General features: G+C 39.0%; 1 protein-coding gene across 2 annotated transcripts in view; it reads right to left on the bottom strand.

Moving 5' to 3' along the window:
• Positions 1 to 19,251, bottom strand: part of AKAP7 (A-kinase anchoring protein 7) — a 134,909-nt gene that overhangs the window by 35,305 nt on the left and 80,353 nt on the right. The window lies entirely within an intron of this gene.

Genomic DNA, 19,251 nt, shown 5'->3' with positions numbered 1-19,251 from the left:
TCAATACCATGAATTTTTAAATTAGAGCATCAAAGTATGTCAGTGGCCCAGATCACTGAGAAAAAGATCAGCAATAATAGCATCTTTTCTGAATAAAAACACTACGTGGTTAAGGGGGTTAAGGAAATTCAGGGATGGCAAAACAGCTGATTTCCAGACACGATATATTTTGAACTTCATGTAATCGTTCCAAATCTGTTATCTTGCATAGGGAAGAGCTTTATCTTGCAACACTATGGGAGGGAAAGACTGCTCATGGTGCCAGGAATACCACCCAAATTCTTAAACTCTATTCCTCGACTTTCCAGCTAGGCACTCACACGCGTTCACCGGGCAGTAGAAGAAGGCAGTGGGTGATGATGAAAATTTCCCTGGTTTTGAATGCAGTGTGTCTGTTTTCCTACTCATCTGAAGAAAAAGAGTATACAGTCTGGAAGAGAAAAAAAAAAAACACCTATTTTCTAAACCCTAAGCATTACTTTGTGTGCTAAAGAAACATCCGCAGTGAACGCACTTCACTGAGGAACACGAGTAACTCCTGGCATCCCCTAATCCTGGCACTGGTGTAGGGATAGAACCTTTAGACATAAAAAGCCAGAGGTCTGAATCTCAGATCCGTCCGGTATTAACAGTTCTGAAACGCTGACCTCTCTGTCTGAGTTTTGATATCTTCATCTGTAAATCTGGTAAACTCACTATAAAATTTTAATTTGTTATTGCAGAGTAGGTGGTGTTCGGGAGGAGGGAGAGAAGAGAACAGACTGAACATCTCAGTCTTTCCAGCACCAGCGAGCAATCTCACCTCCGGCTCGCCCAATTCTGGCGCCCTCTAGCTGCCATCTTGAGTTACTGCTTACACCTGTCACGTCCAAAAAGGAGCCCCCTCACTCCAATGCAACCTCCAGGGGATAACGTCCTGTGATGAACTCTACCAACTCGACTTTATTAATTAGTCCCTGTTGGCACTACTACTGAAAACGTACAATTAAGAATGAAACCTATAAAATGTATTGTTAGCTAAGTAATAGTGTGTATCCTAGGATGTCCTGCAATCCAAAGTGGGGGGCGGGGGGAAAGGGATGGAGTTATAAAATGTTAGAGGCTTTTTTCCCCATAAGCATTAAAAGTGAATTAAGCATAATAAAAGATTAGAAAACTACTGAGAAACTCAAGAAAGAAATTTTAAAACTGGCTCATAATTGTGCAAATAATTAGCACATAGTTTAACCTCAAAGAGGGGATGGAGTCTGTGCTCAAGCTAAGGTTTTTCTCAGTTCTAAAAGGTTGCAATTTCACACTGTAGGTTTATGGCTACTTGTAGCTCCAATCAGTCCATCCTAAAGGAAATCAGTCCTGAATATTCATTGAAAGGACTGATGCTGAAGCTGAAACTGCAATACTTTGGCCACCTGATGTGAAGAACTGACTCGCTGGAAAAGACCCTGATGCTGGGAAAGATTGAAGGTGGAAGGAGAAGGGGACGACAGAGGATGAGATGGTTGGATGGCATCACCAACATGATTGACATGAGTTCGAGTAGGCTCCGGGAGTTGGTGATGGACAGGGAAACCTGGTGTGTTGCAGTCCATGGGGTCTCAAGAGTCGGACATGACTGAGCGACTGAACTGACTGAGCTCAGGATTTCTAAGAATGGTTTTCACACTGCATAGTTGTGAGTTTTTTCAATAAAGATGATTCCTTCAACATAAAATTAAATGTGACTTCACTCCTATAGATTTTATGAATATATATATATGTTCATATATATAAATGTTTAATTCAAAATAACTAGTAAATTCATGTGTCTGGATTTTTTCATTTAAGAAACAAACTATTTCATATATATATGAAATTCTGGTCAAAAAATAGAATTTTTCCCACTGCCATTCCATGCCCCCCTCCCAAATGTGAATAAGTATCATGCAGAAGGATCTAGAAAGTAGTCATATTTTACCCAATTATTTGGGAATACAACAGTATGTAATTAAGTTGAATAGTTTAAGGTGGAAGCCCCACCTCAGTTCAGTTCACTCACTCAGTCATGTCTTTGCGACCCCATGGACTGCAGCACACCAGGCCGCCCTGTCCATCACCAACTCCTGGAGTTTTACTCAAACTCATGTCCATTGAGTCAGTGATGCCATCTAAACATCTCATCCTCTGTTGTCCCCTTCTCCTCCCACCTTCAATCTTTCCCAGCATCAGGGTCTTTTCCAGTGAGTCAGTTCTTCCCATCAGGTGGCCAAAGTATTGGAGTTTCAGCTTCAGCATCAGTCCTTCCAATGAATATTCAGGACTGATTTCCTTTACGATGGACTGGTTGGATCTCCTTGCAGTCCAAGGGACTCTCAGGAGTGTTCTCTAACACCACAGTTCAAAAGCATCAATTCTTTGGCACTCAGCTTTCTTTATAGTCCAACTCTCACATCCATACATGACTACTGGAAAAACCATAGCTTTGACTAGATGGAACTTTGTTGGCAAAATAATGTCTCTGCTTTTTAATATGCTGTCTAGGTTGGTCATAGCTTTTCTTTCAAGGAGCAAGCTTTTAATTTCATGGCTGCAGTCACCATTTGCGGTGATTTTCGAGCCCCCAAAATAAAGTCTGACACTGTTTCCACTGTTTCCCCATCTATCTGCCATGAAGGGATGGGAGCAGATGCCATGATCTTAGTTTTCTGAATGTTGAGTTTTAAGCCAACTTTTTCACTCTCCTCTTTAACTTTCATCAAGAGGCTCTCTAGTTCTTCTTCACTTTCTGCCATACCTCACTGTTCCCTAACTAACAAAAACAGTCAAGTGGTAATTTAAAATTTAAAATAATCACTAGCAGCAAAGGAAGCTATAAACAAGATGAAAAGACAACCCTCAAAATGGGAGAAAATAATGGCAAAAAGAGCAACTGACAGAGGGTCAGTCTCCAAAATATACAGGCAGCTCATGCAGCTCGATATCAGAAGAAACAAACCCAATCAAAAAATGGGCAGAAGACCTAAACAGACATTTCTCCGAAGAAGACATACAGATGGCCAACAAACACATGAAAAGATGCTCCACACTGTTCATTATTTGAGAAATTCAAATCAAAACTACATGAGGTGTCATGATATACCTGTCAGAATGGCCATTATCAAAAAATCTACAATAAATGCTGGAGAGGATGTGAAGAAAAGGGAACCCTCTTGCATTGTTGGTGGGAATGTACATTGATACAACCACCATGGAAAACAGTATGGAGATTCCTTTAAAAAGCTAGGAATAAAACCACCATATGACCGAGCAATCCCACTACTGGGCTTACATCCTGAGAAAACCACTAACTGAAAAAGACACGTGTATCCCAATGTTCACTGCAGCACGATTTACAACAACCAGAACACAGAAGCAACCTAGATGTCCATTGAGAGATGAATGGATAAAGAAGCTGTGGTACATATACACAATGGAATATTGCTCAGCCATAAAAAGGAACAAATCTGAGTCAGTTCTAGTGATGTGGACAAACCTAGAGCGTGTCATATAGAGTAAGTCAGAAAGAGAAAAACAAATATGTATATTAATGCATATATAGAGAATGTAGAAAAATGGTACTGATGAGCCTATTTGCAGGACAGGAACAGAGACGCAGATGTAGAGAAGAGACTGGTGGGCATAGTGGGGAAGGAGGGGGTGAGATGACCCGAGAGAGCGGCACTGAGATGCATCCATTCCTGAGTCTAAGAGAGAGCGCTGTGGGAAGCGGCCGCACGGCTCGGGGAGCTCAGCCCAGCGCCCTGTGATGGACCAGAGGCTGGGACGGGGGAGTCGGGGGAGGCTCGGGAAGGAGGGGATTTATGGAGACTTATGGACAGAGGGGTTTGGCGAGCTCCAGTCCATGGGGCTGCAAAGAGTCAGATATGACTAAGCCACTAACACATGGCTGATTTGCACTGTTGTATGGCAGAAATCAACACGACAATGTAAGGCAATTATCCTCCAATTAAAAATAAATTTGGAAAAAATAAAATAAATCATCACTAACACTTCCTGGACACCTGCCAGGCACACGTTAAGTGCTTTACATTTACTCACTCACTTCATCTTCACTGCAGCTCTGAGGTAGCTACTATTAATACTAACCCCATTGCACAGGTGAAAAAACTGCAGAAAAAAGTTCAGAAAAGTAACTTGGCCAAAATCTTCCCGAGAGCATCTGACAACAATGGGATCTGGACTCAATTTGTCTGGAGGCATAAGCCCTGAGCATCTCATTGCAGAGTGCCATGTTACTTAATATAATTTGTGTGTAGTATCACGTATATATTGGGTTGGCCAGAAAGTTCATTCAGGCTTTTACATAACATCTCATGGAAAAACTTTTTGACCAATGCAAATACTTTATGAAACCTCTTACAAATTCAGAATAATGTTCAGAAAAATAGTTATCTAACCAAGCTCTATGGCAATATGTTTTAAATGCCTTGGTTTCTTATGTTTTGTCACCAAATCCTTTTATTAATGGTGCAAGAGTAATATAATCCTATTTTAAAACAAAGGACCTAAAGACAGATCCCTTATTGGAGCTGGAGCCTGGCCCTGCTGCCTGCCATGCCTTCGGGAAATGATTCAATGAAGAACACAGGCACCAGAATGACCCCAGGAAGCGTTCATCTTCCAGGAAAAGAGAGAAACTCAGACCATTCACAAGGGATCCCCAAAAATATTAGTGGGGTTTTATTAAGGGGTTAAACAGACTCCTTTCAGTAATATATAGAGATCTACCATAACTAGATTAAACAAAGAAGTTTAACGTCAATGATAAAAAGTATCTGCTATGATTTCATGTTCACACATTTAAAAACATAACCTTTTCAAGTTATCTTTTCTCACAGGCCTGGCTACAAACCAACCATGGTGAAGACAGTCGCCCATATCAGCTACAGCTGTTTGAATTTTTATTATAATGGTGACAATGGCAGGAATTCAACTAAAAGTATGAGGGGGTGGCAGCTGTCTCTTCTTCATGTGCTTTGAAATATCAGCTCTGATTACTGTCTCCAATGAAAAACATAATTCTTAACTATGACCAAAGACTATTCTCTGTGTCATTGTTTGGCTTTATGTTCTATCTATAACTGAAAACATGTATATGTGGATTTCTGAGCAACCTTGCTACAGAAGTCTGACTCAAGATAAAGAAAAAAACCTCACTGTAATATTTTGACTCTATAAAACTGTAGAAATGACCAATTCTTCTGAGACTTCCAGTTCATTAAGAAAGGAAATCTGAGTTTAACAACTTATAGAAACAAATGAGAAAGAAAATAAAAGGTAAATGTTCCTTTATTCAAAAGAATGGAGACAAAGAGAACATAAAATCATGAAGTGTAAACAAGGGGGGAAAATGCTTTAGCCCTCCAAATCCTGGAACCAAGCCTTAGGAGATGTGCCTTTAAGCACAGAAGACACACTTCCGGAAGACTTCCTTATAAAAGAGGTAGCACGCTTATGGAAACTGTTATGCCAAGAAATGTCACCATTTCAGTGAAAAGGTACATAAGTTCAAGAAGTGCTTGACAATTGATGGAAATACAATTCACTAAAATTGGGATGTTTTGGAATATATCACAATCTTTTATGTTGACATCAGGGTACCAAAAAAAACCCAGCTAATCTGGGCTTGAAAAAGCTGGATGGACTTACTCAATACTGTTTTGTTTCTCTATGTTCCCTTAAAACCCAAGTTCAGTTTTCAATAATCAATCCACAGTAAGCATATATCTATCACACAGATGTGCTTCCATTTTTCAATCATGCTGCATCTGTGTAGTCATTCTGTACCCAAGGGGCAAGGTTCCAAAACTACATTATATATCGATGTTTGAAACCTGTTCTCATGAGTATCTGTCTGCAAGGGAAAAAGACTGAAAAATTATAACTGAAAAGCCTTACGGATGATCTGTAAACCTCACTGGTGAAGTCCTTTTAAATTACCTTTAAATTAGGTCAAGGTAAAAAGAACCTTGACCTAACTGAAACTTGGGAGCCAAGGATTCTTTTTCACCATTATTCCTGCTTAGTCATATTTTCAACAAAGACCTTTTAACTTCTCTCTACAGCACTTTAGCTGTTTTTCTAAAAAACTGCAAGTTATAGGTATTTCAAACTGCCACAGGCTCTACAATTTCAGTATGTAATTGGAAAGAGAAAGTGTTTTTTCATATGTGTGGAAAACATACCATATGCAGCATATGTGCATTTGGGAAAGGAGAGGAAACAATCGGCGCTGCACAAGAAGCCCTTCCTTGTCAATCCCAGTGTCCTTCCCCACCTCTGTGGATGCGTGCCTGCCAAGCGCCAACTTTCAAATGCCTCCTCCATGCTTATCATCCAGTCAGTTCTTCTCTACGTATGTGGCCCAACCTTAAACAGTGGATGTAGCTGAAGCCTTTTCCTTAGTGGTGAGAATAAATGAGGGCGGATGATCTATTTCCCTGCTCAGAGAACAGACAGCAGCAGGGCTGGGAAAAGGCTGAGAAGTTAGCATGTATTTATACACAGACATCTTGAATTTATATGACACCGTTTTATCAAATCTACCTGATTCCAGGCACTCTTCATGAAGCACTGAGTATGTGCTGACATGGTAATCACATCAGCTCTTGGGGTGAGGGTCACTCTTGAGTCGAGGGGAGCAGCCCGAGTAAGTGAGAGAGAAAGCCTGGATCAGAGGAGGGCAGGAGGCCCACATCTGTAGGAACAATGAAGGGAGCAGGAGAAAACCCCGAATTCACATTGTGGTAAATCCTACTCGGCAGTTTTCTGAAGGCAAAGCAGCATCACGGGGACAAAGGCCTGTAACAGTCATCTACTCTGGACAGATACTCTTCAGGCCCGCGTTTTACAGTCTGTCCTTCTTTGCAGGCATTAACAATGAATTCACAAAAGCTGCCATGAGTTACTTACTCACAGGCAAGTTCAATGTTTGCATGTTAAAACCTATTTTAAAAAAAGAAAGAAGAGCAGAGAATACACTTAATCTGCTGGCCAGTATTTGTATTTATCCGACATGGCTGCTTTCTCATTCAAGTGCCTTTAATCCTCTAATGCCATGCACCTTTCAGAGAGAAAGAAACATCCTTCATGGGAAGAAAAAAAAATTTCAAAAAGCTAACCAATAAGTAATGAGTTTATTTGTAGTTTAATAGTGTAAACAACACAAAATTTGGTTTTACAGTTCTCAACTTACTGGGGTTTTTTCCCACAGGTCCTAATTCTTTACATAGAATATCCTTAAATCTATATTTATTTCTGAAAGTGGTTCACTGTTTGTCTTGATTCACTGATAGCACAATAGTCAGTCACATTTCCTGTGATGTAAAGCATCTGAAGCCTTCAAATAAAGGGTGCTTGAATGATTCAGGATATAATTATTCATTCTTTTTTCCTCTAATAACACAAAGTAATACAGAAGAATGAAAGGGAATCCCCAAGATAATGAAAAGAAAATTTTCTTATACCTGATGAAATGCAGTTAAATCAAGATTGGTTTTGGCAGGTCTCAGGACCTGTCATGATCCACCAGGGCCTAGGCTGACATTTATCTGCTACACTATGTCAATATTCTATCTGTTTATAGATTCAACCATAAAGTTTTAGTAGCTATCAGAACTGTGTTTAAATATACATAAAACACCCAGTCTTTTCTGCTAATACATTCTGTAATTCACATCCAAAATGTGTTATATCTGATAGGATGCATTCAGCTGCAAGTAACAAGAAACTCTTGATTCAGATGGTTAAGAATTTTTTTAAATGTCACTATCCCCTATAATCTAAGGTAGATTAGATTGCTCCAGGTTGGTTAATTTTGTGGCTTAAGAAGATCCTCAAGGGAGATTGGGAAGCAGGTTCAAGAGGGAGGAAATATATGTATACTTATGGCTGACTCACGCTGTTATATGGCGGAAACCAAACAACATTGTAAAGCAATTATCCTCAAATTAAAAATAAATTAAAAAAAGAAGATCAAGAGTCATGTTCTAGTCTCCCATACTCAGCACATCAGGCTTGAAGTCCCCTACTTGTCCCTGTGGTTAAGATGCTAAGTCTGGGGTCATATGTATATTCAACAAATTCCAGCTAAAAATAATGATGTCCTCTTCCCAACAAATTATGCATCATCAAAAAACACTTTCCTCTGGGATCCCAAGCAGACTTGCTCTCACTTATCAGAACTGGGTCACATGCCACTTCCTAAACTAAGCACTGGCGAGAAGAATGGGACCAATCACCTGAAGGGCTAACGTGGAGCCCATGAGCTCTGAAGTTCACTGTCTCACAGGGAATGAAAGGCTCTGCCAACCAGGGATCAGGGTGGGAGGAAAATGGACTAGGAAGAGGCAAGCCCCTGTGGCCTCCAGAGCTTTACATTTAACTTTCAATAGAAATGTGGCGTCTACTGTTTGGTCTGTTTAAAATTAGAAAAGTGGGACTTCCTGGTGGTCCAGTGGCTAAGAATCCACCTGCCAATACAGGGGACATGGGTTCGATCCCTGGTCCAGGAAGGTTTCCCGTGCTGCAGGGCAACTAGGCCCATGCACCACAACGGAGCTCCTGCACCCTGGAGCTCAGGGTCTGCAACAGGAGAAGCCGCCACGACAAGAAGCCCTCCACAGCACCCGGACAGTAGCCCTGGCTTACCGCAACTAGAGAAAGCCCGCTCACAGCAATGAAGACCCGGTGCAGCCAAAAATAAAACAATAAAAAAAATGTTTTTAATTAGAAAAATGATTGAAAAGGTCTAAATAATTCTGAACAAAGAAAAAGTCCTGAAAAGTAAATCATCAATAAAGAATGGCATGCTCATTTTTTTAAACAACCATCCTATACAGATAAATGTATGCCATACTTAGGGCTTCCCTGGTGGCTCAAAGAATATGCCTGCAATGTGGGAGACCTGGGTTCGATTCCTGGGGTGGGAAGATCCCCTGGAGAAGGGAACAGTGATCCACTCCAGTATTCTGGCCTGGAGAATTCCATGGACTGTACAGTCCATGGGGTCAGAAAGAGTTGGACATGACTGAGTGACTTTCACTCACTCATGCCATACTTATAAACTAAACTGTTGCTAAAAGTGCATAGTTGGAGCACAACTGTGAACTCTCTTCCCCTAAAGTGTATTAAGTTAAGACTGACTTAAGTAAAAGCATTGGCTTTTATAGGAGCTGTTAGCAATGAAAATATATTTGGCAGCTATGGTTCCACGGTATGAACCATGTGATAAATAATTGTAGTTTCCTTTACTCATAGCCAGAACCAAAGCAAAATATTTCCCTGAATACCTTAGTCAATATAAGATCAAATAGAGCCACAGTTGATGAACTGACAAAATGCTGTTCTTTCTGTTAGCAACAGTTATTGCTTTAGGTATTTTATACAAAACATAAATAACACTATACTGTGTTTTCCCCATAGACCCAAAATAATAAAGTCCATTTTCTATCTTTACCATCATATTTATATACATAAATTTCACATAAATATGTATATGCGATATAAAATATTGCAGCTCAGTGGTAAAGAATCTGCCTACCAATGCGGGAGACACAGGAGATGCAGGTTCGATTCCTGGGTCAGGAAGATCCCCTAGAGTAGGAAATGGCAACCCACTCCAGTATTCTTGCCTGGGAAATTCCATGGACAGAGGAGCCTGGCGGGCTGCAGTCCCTGGGGTCGCAAAGAGCTGGACGCGACAGAGTGACTGAGCAGGCACACAAAGGTATCTGAGGGATAAACACACGTTATGTGTGTGCACGTGTGTATATATATGCATTTTATTTATATATAGTATTTTTATTTTTGAAATATATCAGTGTTAATACCATGCCAATTTAAGGAAAGCATTAGGAATAAAGCAAATTTATAATAATCTGAGTGGGTGTGCTGATGTCAGGAATAAGTACGGTTACCATAAGTATTCTAATATAACTATTTCTGCTGTTAATCTTAATAACTAACATTTTTATAACTTTATGTCAGGCACTGTGCTAAGTACTTTTAAAAACATTAATATACTAGCTTGGTAAAAAAAAAAAGTGTGTTCAGAGGCAATCAGGTGATGCGATGGGCCAGTTACCCATAATGTTTGGCAATCAGAAGGCTTTCCTAACATTAATTTCCTATACCTTAAAGGTTCCCTTTGACTGCAGACTCTGCCCTCTAATCATTTCATTCATTTATTTTTCTTTTTATTTGGAATTCAATATTTACTTTCATGTTTCCTAAAATACACTTAAAATCAAAGGCTGTACACATATATCATAAAATATCATAAATTATCACTATATCATTCTAGCAGTGATGTTTAACTTGTCAGTTAAATCCACCACATAGCACGGCCCCTTTCACATGTAAGATTCCCAGCGCGTCTAACATAAGTCATAAGGTCTGAAACCAGGCCAACAGATGGATTTTCAAAACACCCTGAGCCATAGCTGCCAGTTTGTGTTAGCATCAGATTAATAACTGATACCCCGTTAATACAGTGAGCCATCACTAAGGTTCATTTGCTCAATTACTTATCTTGCAACATCCCCTAACTCAAGCAGATGTAAAAAAATAAGCTGGAAGTTCCAACTATTAGTTCTCTTTCATTTTTATTTGGGCATAACAATGAAATTTCAAATACTTTCTTTCTAGTAGACAGGTTTCATCAGAGAAACTTTCTGACAGGTTTCATCAAGAAAACCTGTAAGAAGAGAACTATTAGATTACAAAAAGGAACAAGACTGGCAGTTGAAATACAATATTCTACCATGTCAAAGGTTCTGCTTTTCAAGAACATTATGATTTCTAGGTAGGATGACGTAGGTCTCAGTTAAACCAGGATACTCTTGCTTTTCTTCTAACTCAGCAAAGTACACTTCCAAGGGTACCATTTGGATGACAAATTACATTGTCACACAATTTATATGCCATAGAGTAAATAATTAAATACCTTGCACTCAGCTCTTCTTAAATTACATGATAATTTTGAACAGGGAAAATTTCTAGCCGCTAAAGTTTTCAAGTGAAAAAACAATGTACAGTTCCCCTAGGTGATAAACTTTTTACTTTTTCTTCTTATAACATGCTTGAAACAGATTCACCTTAACCAATCTAAGTAGAGATGAAATTTTCTTAATCATTTCCCTGTCAGCCTGTGCAAAAGAATACAAGACAAAAATTTTTGGCCCTGCCCACCACAAAAGAGGCATTCCTATATTCCTATAGAATATAAATTTCACATAATATGATTTTAACATATCATTTCACATAGATATGCTATTGTCAGTCTTGGGTATTTTTCTAATTGTCACATTTTTTAACCACAGGATGCTAAAATGGAAATTTAAAAGGGATGAACAAAAAAATTAAGGAGAGAGGAATCAAACCGGCTTATATTTTATAGAGAGATAACTGAGTAGACATCAAAATTAAATCTGTTCAAAGAAATGGTTGGAAATACTGATCAAAATTAAGCTTGAAGAGTTGTCTGAGGAATAAGTGTTTTCATAGTTTTCTTGGATACATGAACTGAAGCAGAAGACCCTAAATGTTTTGGCCTCAAGACTCTGTTACACTGTTAATACTTATCTACAGTCTCTCTCTACCAAGAGCTTTTGTTTATTTGGTATATTTACTACATTAGAAATTAAAAGATTTTTAAGTGTATTTCATTCTTTTCAAAATATCAATGATAGGGGGAGGAGCCAAGATGGCGGAGGAATAGGCCGGGGAGACCACTTTCTTCTCTACAAATTCATCGAAAGAACAATTGAACGCAGAGCAAACTTCACAAAACAACTTCTGATCGCTAGCTGAGGACATCAGGTGCCCAGAAAAGCAGTCCATAGTCTTCGAAAGGAGGAAAAAATTTTTTTTCTTTTCTTTTTTCTTGTTTTTTTTTTCTTTTCTCTTATTTTCTTTTAAATTCCTCTATTACTCCTCTACTACTCTTTAATTTTCATTTTCATTTCACTATAACCTTGCAAAAAAAAAAAAGAGAAGCCCTATTTTTAAACCAAACTTCATATATATTCCTAAAATTTTTTGTGTTTTTGTTTTTAATATTGTATTTTTAAGAGTCTAACCTCTACTCTAGATTTTTAATCTTTGTTTTTCAGTATGTGATATAAATTTTGGACATTTAAGAATCCAATATTCAGTTCCCATTTTTATTCAGGAGTGTGTTGATTACTCTCTCCCACTTTTGACTCTCCGTTTTCTCCCCCAGATCACCTCTATTTCCTCCTTTCCCCTTCTCTTCCCAATCCAATTCTGTGAATCTTTGTGGGTGTCTGGGCTACGGAGACCACTTTGGGAACAGACAACTGCGTAGATCTGTCTCTCTCCTCTTGATTCCCCTTTTTCTCCTCCTGCTCATCTCTATCTCCCTCCTCCCTCTCCTCTTCTTCATGTAACTCTGTGAACCTCTCTGGGTGTCCCTCACGGTGGAGAATCTTTTCCCCATTAACCTAGAAGTTTTATTATCAGTGCTGTATAGTTGGAGAAGTCCTGAGACTACTGGAAGAATAAAACTGAAATCCAGAGGAGGGGACTTAAGCCCAAAACCTGAGAACACCAGAAAACTCCTGACTACATGGAACATTAAGTAATAGGAGACCATTCAAAAGCCTCCATACCTACACTGAAGCCAACCACCACCCAAGAGCCAGTAAGTTTCAGAGCAAGACATACCACACAAATTCTCCAGCAACGCAGGAACATAGCCCTGAGAATCAACTTACAGGCTGCCCAAAGTCACACCTAACACACAGACCCATCTCAAAACTCATTACTGGGCACTCCACTGCACTCCAGGGAGAAGAAATTCAGTTCCATGCACCAGAACACCGACGCAAGCTTCCTAACCAGGAAACCTTGACAAGCCAATCGTCCAACCCAACCCACTGGGTAAAACTTCCACATTAAAAAGGAACCACAGACCTCCAGAATACAGAAAGCCCACTCCAGACACAGCAATCTAAACAAGATGAAAAGGCAGAGAAATACCCAACAGGTAAAGGAACATGAAAAATGCCCACCAAGTCAAACAAAAGAGGAGATAGGGAATCTACCTGAAAAAGAATTTAGAATAATGATAATAAAAATGATCCAAAATCTTGAAAAAAAATGGAGTTACAGATAAACAGCCTGGAGACAAAGATTGAGAAGATGCAAGAAATGTTTAATAAAGACCTAGAAGAAATAAAAAAGAGTCAATTAAAAATGAATAATGCAATAAATGAGATAAAAAACACTCTGGAGGGAACCAAGAGTAGAATAACGGAGACAGAAGATAGGATAAGTGAGGTAGAAGATAAAATGGTGGAAATAAATGAAGCAGAGAGGAAAAAAGAAAAAAGAATCAAAAGAATTTCTTTTGGTTGTCCCTGAGGACAACCTCAGGGACCTCTGGGACAATATGAAATGCCCCAACATTCGAATCATAGGAGTCCCAGAAGAAGAAGACAAAAAGAAAGGCCATGAGAAAATACTCGAGGAGATAATAGCTGAAAACTTCCCTAAAATGGGGAAGGAAATAGCCACCCAAGTCCAAGAAACCCAGAGAGTCCCAAACAGGATAAACCCAAGGCGAAACACCCCAAGACACATATTAATCAAATTAACAAAGATCAAACACAAAGAACAAATATTAAAAGCAGCAAGGGAGAAACAACAAATAACACACAAAGGGATTCCCATAAGGATAACAGCTGATCTATCAATAGAAACCCTCCAGGCCAGAAGGGAATGGCAGGACATACTTAAAGTAATGAAAGAGAATAACCTACAACCTAGATCACTGTACCCAGCAAGGATCTCATTCAGATATGAAGGAGAATTCAAAAGCTTTATAGACAAGCAAAAGCTGAGAGAATTCAGCACCACCAAACCAGCTCTTCAACAAATGCTAAAGGCTCTTCTCTAGACAGGAAACACAGAAAGGTTGTATAAACATGAACCCAAAACAACAAAGTAAATGGCAACGGGACCATACCTATCAATAATTACCTTAAATGTAAATGGGCTGAATGCCCCAACCAAAAAACAAAGACTGGCTGAATGGATACAAAAACAAGACCCCTATATATGCTGTCTACAAGAGACCCACCTCAAAACAAGAGACACATACAGACTAAAAGTGAAGGGCTGGAAAAAAATACTTCACGCAAATGGAAAACAAAAGAAAGCAAGAGTCGCAATACTCATATCAGATAAAATAGACTTTCAAATAAAGGTTGTGAAAAGAGACAAAGAAGGACACTACATAATGATCAAAGGATCAATCCAAGAAGAAGATATAACAATTATAAATATATATGCACCCAACATAGGAGCACCACAATATGTAAGGCAAATGCTAATGAGTATGAAAGAGGAAATTAATAGTAACACAATAATAGTGGGAGACTTTAATACCCCACTCACAACTATGGATAGATCAACTAAACAGAAAATTAACAAGGAAACACAAACTTTAAATGACACAATGGACCAGCTAGACCTAATTGATATCTATAGGACATTTGACATTTCACCCCAAAACAATCAACTTCACCTTTTTCTCAAGTGCACACGGAACCTTCTCCAGAATAGATCACATCCTGGGCCATAAATCTAGTCTTGGTAAATTCAAAAAATTGAAGTCATTCCAGTCATCTTTTCTGACCACAATGCAGTAAGATTAGATCTCAATTACAGGGAAAAAATTGTTAAAAATTCAAACATATGGAGGCTAAATAACACGCTTCTGAATAACCAACAAATCATAGAAGAAATCAAAATATGCATAGAAACGAATGAAAATGAAAACACAACAACCCAAAACCTATGGGACACTGTAAAAGCAGTGCTAAGGGGAAGGTTCATAGCATTACAGGCTTACCTCAAGAAACAAGAAAAAAGTCAAATACATAACCTAACTCTACACCTAAAGCAACTAGAGAAGGAAGAAATGAAGAACGCCAGGGTTAGTAGAAGGAAAGAAATCTTAAAACTTAGGGCAGAAATAAATGCAAAAGAAAACTGAAAGGAAATAGCAATAAAATCAACAAAGCTAAAAGCTGGTTTTTTGAAAAAAATAAACAAAATTGACAAACCATTAGCAAGACTCAATAAGAAACAAAGGGAGAAGAACCAAATTAACAAAATTAGAAATGAAAATGGAGAGATCACAACAGACAACACTGAAATCAAAGGATCATAAGAGACTACTACCAGCAGCTCTATGCCAATAAAATGGACACTTGGATGAAATGGACAAATTCTTAGAAAAGTATAACTTTCCAAAACTGAACCAGGAAGAAATAGAAGATCTTAACAGACCCATCACAAGCAAGGAAATCGAAACTGTAATCAAAAATCTTCCAGCAAACAAAAGCCCAGGACCAGATGGCTTCACAGCTGAATTCTACCAAAATTTTAGAGAAGAGCTAACACCTATCTTACTCAAACTCTTCCAGAAAATTGCAGATGAAGGTAAGCTTCCAGACTCATTCTATGAGGCCACCATCACCCTTATTCCAAAACCAGACAAAGATGCCACAAAAAAAGAAAACTACAGGCCAATATCACTGATGAACACAGATGCAAAAATCCTTAACAAAATTCTAGCAAACAGAATCCAACAACATATTAAAAAAATCATGCACCATGACCAAGTGGGCTTTATCCCAGGAATGCAAGGATTCTTTAATATCCACAAATCAATCAATGTAATACACCACATTAACAAAATGAAAGATAAAAACCATATGATTATCTCAATAGATCCAGAGAAAGCCTTTGACAAAATCAACACCCATTTATGATTAAAACTCTCCAGAAAGCAGAAATAGAAGAAACATACTTCAACATAATAAAAGCTATATATGACAAACCCACAGCAAGCATTACCCTCAATGGTGAAAAATTGAAAGCATTTCCCCTGAAATCAGGAACAAGACAAGGGTGCCCACTCTCACCACTACTATTCAACATAGTTTTGGAAGTTTTGGCCACAGCAATCAGAGCAGAAAAAGAAGTAAAAGGAATCCAGATACGAAAAGAAGAAGTGAAACTCTTGCTGTTTGCAGATGACATGATCCTCTACATGGAAAACCCTAAAGACTCCACCAGAAAATTACTAGAAGCTAATCAATGAATATAGTTAAAGTTGCAGATATAAATTAGCACACAGAAATCCCTTGCATTCCTATACACTAACAATGAGAAAACAGAAAGACAAATTGAGGAAACAATACCATTCACCATTGCAACAAAAAGAATAAAATACTTAGGAGTATATCTACCTAAAGGAACAAAAGACCTATACATAGAAAACTATAAAACACTGATGAAAGAAATCAAAGAGGACACAAACAGATGGAGAAATATACCGTGTTCATGGATTGGAAGAATCAACATTGTCAAAATGGCTATACTACCCAAAGCAATCTATAGATCAATGCAATCCCTATCAAGCTACCAACGGTGTTTTTCACAGAACTAGAACAAATAATTTCACAATTTGTATGGAAATACAAAAAACCTCGAATAGCCAAAGTAATCTTGAGAAAGAAGACTGGAACTGGAGGAATCAACCTGCCTGACTTCAGGCTCTACTACAAAGCCACAGTCATCAAGACAGTGTGGTACTGGCACAAAACAGAAATATAGATCAATGGAACAGAATAGAAAGCCCAGAGATAAATCCACGTACCTATGGACACCTTATCTTCGACAAAGGAGGCAAAGATATACAATGGAAAAAAGACAATCTCTTTAACAAGTGGTGCTGGGAAAACTGGTCAACCACTTGTAAAAGAATGAAACTAGAACACTTTCTAACACCATACACAAAAATAAACTCAAAATGGATTAAAGATCTAAATGTAAGGCCGGAAACTATAAAACTCCTAGAGGAGAACATAGGCAAAACACTCTCCGACATAAATCACAGCAGGATCCTCTATGACCCACATCCCAGAATATTGGAAATAAAAGCAAAAATAAACAAATGGGACCTAATGAAACTTAAAAGCTCTTGCACAACAAAGGAAACTATAAGCAAGGTGAAAAGACAGCCCTCAGATTGGGAGAAAATAATAGCAAACTAAGCAACAGACAAAGAATTAATCTCAAAAATATACAAGCTACTCCTGCAGCTCAATTCCAGAAAAACAAATGACCCAATCAAAAAATGGGCCAAACAACTAAACAGACATTTCTCCAAAGAAGACATACGGATGGCTAACAAACACATGAAAAGATGCTCAACATCTCTCATTATCAGAGGAATGCAAATCAAAACCACAATGAGGTACCATTACACGCCAGTCAGAATGGCTGCTATCCAAAAGTCTACAAGCAATAAATGCTGGAGAGGGTGTGGAGAAAAGGGAACCCTCTTGCACTGTTGGTGGGAATGCAAACTAGTATAGCCACTATGGAGAACAGTGTGGAGATTCCTTATAAAACTGGAAATAGAACTGCCATATGACCCAGCAATCCCACTCCTGGGCATACACACCGAGGAAACCAGATCTGAAAGAGACACGTGCACCCCAATGTTCATCACAGCACTGTTTATAATAGCCAGGACATGGAAGCAACCTAGATGCCCATCAGCAGACGAACGGATAAGGAAGCTGTGGTACATATACACCATGGAATATTACTCAGCCATTAAAAAGAATTCATTTGAATCACTTCTAATGAGATGGATGAAACTGGAGCTCCTTATACAGAGTGAAGTAAGCCGGAAAGATAAAGACCATTACAGTATACTAACACATATATATGGAATTTAGAAAGATGGTAATGATAACCTTATATGCAAAACAGAAAAAGAAGACAGAGATGTATAGAACAGACTTTTGGACTCTTTGGGAGAAGGGGAGGGTGTGATGTTTCAAGAGTACAGCATCAAAACATGTATATTATCTAGGGTGAAACAGATCACCAGCCCAGTTTGGATGCATGAGGCAAGTGCTCGGACCTGGTGCACTGGGAAGACCCAGAGGGATCGGGTAGAGAGGGAGGTGGGAGGGGGGATAGGGATGGGGAATACATGTAAACCCATGGCTAATTCATGTCAATGTATGACAAAAACCGCTACAATATTGTAAAGTAATTAGCCTCCAACTAATAAAAATAAATTTAAAAAAAAAAAAAAAACGAATCACACTGGTCAATTACATTTACGACATTAAACTGAGTAGACCTAGTGTGTAAGAAGTAGCAACTACTCTATAGATTTATTGGTAAGACATCTGTGTGTGTGAAAGGTTGAAAAGTAAACCTGACAAAAATTAAGGGATCTTTTACTTCTAGAGGTCCAGTGGTGTGGGGCATGTTGAGATATACTTTATAAGGTAAAGGATGAGTTGTTACATCTGGCCCTCCTAATATCTCAAAATGTACAATGCCTCATGTGCCTCTTTGGATTTTGGAGGTAACATTTTCTTCATTTGAGGGTGTTACTCCAGCACATTTACCAGGGAATTTGAAAAACACTTCTAATCTTGAGTTGGGTCCAGGATAAAATAAGGCTCTACAACAGATCTAGGCTACCATAGAAGCTACTCCTGCACTTGGGCCATGTGATCCAACAGATGCAATTGTGGTTAATGTCAGTGGGGTATAGGGCTGCTATTTGGAGCCCCTATAGGTGAATTGTAGCATGGGCTTTTAGGAATTTAGAACCAAGCCCTGCCATCCTTCACAGACACTATCCTTTCAAGAAACAACTCTTGGACTGTTATTGGGTCTTTAGTAGAGACTGAAAACCAAGTGTTGACCAAGTTACCATGTGACCTGAGCTGCCCATTATGAACTGGGTATTATCTGATCCAACAAGCTACAAAGTTGAATGAGCACATCAGTGGTCCAAAATCTAATAGAAGTGGTTTAAACATGACTAGAACTGAGCAGTCCCTGAAGGCACAAGTAAGTTACATGAAGAAATGGCCCAAATGCTGAGGGTTCCCCTTCCTGCTACCCTGCCTCTTCTCTCCCAGCCTGCACTTGTGGCCTCATGGGAAGCTCTACCAAACCACCCTTGTCATCACCCAAAGGGCTCATGGACAAAGAGTGTCCAGACACATGCTCAGCCACATCGACTTCCACTCACCCAGGCTGACCTGGCTACAGGCACTGCTGTGTGCCCAACCTGCCAGTTACAGAGACCAAGCCCCTGTACAGCACCATTCACCAGGGTGATCAGCTAGCTATCTTGTGGTA

The sequence above is a fragment of the Cervus canadensis genome, chromosome 33 (genome assembly GCF_019320065.1).
Source record: "Cervus canadensis isolate Bull #8, Minnesota chromosome 33, ASM1932006v1, whole genome shotgun sequence".
NCBI lineage: Eukaryota > Metazoa > Chordata > Mammalia > Artiodactyla > Cervidae > Cervus > Cervus canadensis.
The sequence above is the reverse complement of the archived record's forward strand: the minus strand, read 5'-3'. Positions and strand labels throughout refer to the sequence as shown.